Raw genomic sequence first — 3,850 nt, forward strand, 5'->3', positions numbered from 1 at the left:
TATTTTTTATTTTTGAGATGGAGTCTTGCTCTGTTGCCCAGGTTAGAGTGCAGTGGCACGATCTCAGCTAACTACAACCTCTGCCTCGCGGGTTCACACTGTTCTCCTGCCTCAGCCTCCTAAGTAGCTGGGGACTACAGGTGCCTGCCACCATGCCCGGCTTTTTTTTTTATTTTTTCGTATTTTCAGTAGAGACAGAGTTTCACCATGTTAGCAGGGATGGTCTCGATCTACTGATCCACCCACCTCAGCCTCCCAAAGTACTGGGATTACAGGCGTGAGCCACTGTGCCTGGCCTATATTTATTTATTTAATTATTGAGACAGGGTCTTGTGCTGTCATCCAGGCTGGAGAGCAGTGGCACAATCTTGGCTCACTGCAACCTCTGCCCCCAAGGCACAAGCAATCTTCCCACGTCAGCCTCCCAAGTAGCTGGGACCACAAGCACGCACCACCATGCTCAGCTATTTTTTTTGTATTTTTGGTAGAGACGGGGTTTCACCATGTTACCCAGGCTGGTCTCAAATTCCTGAGCTCAAGTAATCTGCCTACCTTGGCCTCCCAAAGTGCTGGGATTACAGACGTGAGCCACAGCACCTGGCCAGTATTTAATTTTATTTATAGCAATTGTAAATGAGATTACTTTCTTGACTTCTTCTTCAGATTGTTCCCCATTGGCATATAGAAATGCTACTGATTTCTGTATGTTGATTTTGTATCCTGAAATTTTATTGAATTTGTTTATCAGTACTAAGAGTTTTTTGGTGGAGTCTTTAGGCTTTTCCAAATATACGATCGTATCATCTGCAAACAAGAATAATTTGACTTCTTCCTTTCCAATTTGGATGCCCTTTCTTTCTTTCGTCTGATTGCTTTAGCTAGGACATCTAGTACTATGTGGAATAACAGTAGTAAAAGTGGGCATCCTTTCCGTGTTTCAGATCTTAGATAAAGACTTTCCATTCTTCCCCATTTAGTATGATACTAACTGTGGGTCTGTCATATATGGCTTTTATTATGTTGAGATGTGTTCCTTGTATACTTAGTTTTTTGAGGTTTTTTCTCATGAAGGGATGTTGAATTTTATCAAATGCTTTTTCAGCATCAGTTGAAATGATCATATGTTTTTTGTCTTTCATTTTGTTGATATGATGTATCACACTGACTGGTCGCATATGTTGAACCATCTTTGCATCCCTGGAATAAATCCCTCTTGGTAATTATGAATGATCTTTTTAACGTGTTGCTGAATTCCGTTTCCTAGTATTTTGTTGAGGGTTTCTGCATCAATATTCAACGGGGATATTGGCCTGTAGGTTTTTTTATTGTTTTTTGGTTTTGTTTTTTTTGCTTCTTTGTTTAATTTTGGTACCAAGGTAATACTGGCCTCGTAGAATGAGTTTGGAAGTATTTCCTCCTCTTCTGCTTTTCAGATAGTTAGAGTATGATTGCTATTAATTCTCTTTAAATGTTTGGTAAAATTTACCAGTGAAGCCATTGGGTCCTGGGCTTTTCTTTGCTAGGCGGCTTTTTTATTACGGCTTCAGTCTCATTACTTGTTACTGGTCTGTTCAGGTTTTCGATTTCTTCATTATTCAGTTGCGGTAGGTTGTATGTATCTAAGAATTTATCCATTTATTCTAGGTTTTCTAATTTTTTGGCATATAGTTGCTCATAGTAGCCTCTAATGATCCTTTGAATTTCTGTGATACCGGTTGTAATGTCTTCTTTTTCATCTCTGATTTTATTTAGTTGGGTCTTTTCTGTTTTGTTCTTAGTCTAGCTAAAGTTTGTCAATTTGCTTATCTTTTCAAAAACCCAACTTTTTGTTTCATTGATTTTTTTGTATTGTTCTCATCTCACTTATTTCTGATCTGATCTTCATTATTTCCTTTCTTCCACTGAGTTTGGTTTGCTCTTGCTTTTCTGATTCTTTAAGACATATCCTTAGATTGTTTATTTGAAGATTTTCTTCTTTTTTGATGTAGGCACTTACAAACAAACTAACAGACAAGCAAAAAGAAAACTAGTAAAAACTCTATACTTTATTTTCATACATATATATTACATATATATTCAGGAGTGCTGCTAAATCTATACTTTAACATCATCTCCACACTTTTTAACTTTTCGTTGTTTCTATTCATATCTTATTTTACTGTCTATGTCTAGAAAAGTTATTATTTTTGATTGGTTCATCTTTTCATCTTGCTATTTAAGATAATGAATAGCTTACATACCACAATTGGAGTATTATAATACTCTGGGTTTTTCTGTGTACTTACTATTACCAGTGAGTTTTGTACCTTCAGATGATTTCTTATTGCTCATCAACATTCTTTTCTTGCATGTTGAAGAACTCCTTTTAGCATTTCTTGTAGGACAGGCCTGGTGTTGATAAATCCCTCAGCTTTTGTTTGTCTGGGAAAGTCTTTATTTCTCCTTCACGTTTGAAGGATATTTTCACCAGATACACTATGGTAGGTTTTATGCTAAGTGTTTTTATCCTTCAGCACTTTAAATATGTCATGCCACAAGTCTGCTGCCAAACGTATTGGAGCTCCATTGTATGTTGTTTCTTTTGTCTTGCTGCCTTTAGGATCCCTTCTTTATCCTTGACCTCTGGGAGTTTGGTTATTAAATGCCTTGAGGTAGTCTTCTTTGAGTTAAATCTGCTTGGTGTTCTATAACCTTCTTGTGCTTGAATTTTGATTTCTTGTACTTGAATTTTGATATCTTTTTTTTGGGAAGTTCTCTGTTATCCCTTTCGATAAACTTTCTACCACTATCTCTCTCTCTACGTCCCCTTAAAAACCAGTAACTTTTAGATTTATCCTTTTGAAGCTACTTCCTAGATCTTGTAGATCTTGTGCATCATTCTTTTTTATTTCTTTTTTTTCTTTTGTCTCCTCTGACTGTGTATTTTCAAATAGCCTGGCTTCAAGCTCACTAATTCTTTCTTCTGTTTGATCAATTCTGCTATCAGACTGATGCATTCTTCAGTATGTCACTAGCATTTTTCTGCTCCAGAATTTCTGCTTCTTTTTAATTTTCTTTCTTTCTGTCTTGCCCTCTTTCTTTTCCTTCCTTCCTTCTTTCCTTCCTCCCTCCCTCCTTCCTTCCTTTTTCTTTCTTTCTTTCTTTTCTTTCTTTCTTTTTTTTCTTTCCCTTTCTTTCTTTTCTTTCATCTTTCTATTGTAGCTCTGAGGCATTTTATTATAAAAACTTAGTATTCATATACATAAACTAATATGAACTTAAAATTCATCATACATTTACTCCATTTTTTAGCTTGACCTTCTAGTAGATCTTTAGCTTCATTGATTTTGGCTGCTATATAAGGTGAACCTCCTTTGTCAGGATTATTTAAAAGCATAATTCGTTGATAAGCATCTCTTATTTTCCCTTTATTGGCAGTAGGGCTTACACCTAGTATGAATGCTGCTTCCCATTTTGTCATTTTGGGTTCAAACCCACATCTATAATAGCCACCACTGAAGGCAGATTTTGGTAGGCTTTGAAAAACTTGTTTTACTTGAGGCTCCATATGCTTCATGGCTTGCAAAACATAACAGCCTGCAAATCCTGCAGCAGCAATGGTCAGTCCAACTGCTACCACTGTACTGGCCATGGCTCCAGCTGGGCTCCCTTGCTTCCTCCAGGAGCACAGCTCATCCCAGCTCCTCTTTCTCTCTCTCTCTTTCCTTCCTTCCTTCTTTCTTCCCTCCCTCCCTCCCTTCTTTTTCTTTTCCTTTTTTTCTATTTCTTTCTTTTCCTTTCTCTCTCCCTGTCTCTCTCTCTCTCCTTCCTTCCCTCCCTCCCTCTTTTCTTTCTCTCTCTCTCTCTCTCT

General features: G+C 37.2%; 1 protein-coding gene and 1 pseudogene across 1 annotated transcript in view; both read right to left on the reverse strand.

Annotated features, from left to right (window-relative positions):
• Nucleotides 1-3,850, reverse strand: part of FAM81A (family with sequence similarity 81, member A) — a 99,512-nt gene that overhangs the window by 46,382 nt on the left and 49,280 nt on the right.
• Nucleotides 3,128-3,631, reverse strand: LOC105510612 (annotated as a pseudogene).

Source organism: Colobus angolensis, unplaced genomic scaffold, assembly GCF_000951035.1.
Source record: "Colobus angolensis palliatus isolate OR3802 unplaced genomic scaffold, Cang.pa_1.0 Scaffold19, whole genome shotgun sequence".
NCBI lineage: Eukaryota > Metazoa > Chordata > Mammalia > Primates > Cercopithecidae > Colobus > Colobus angolensis.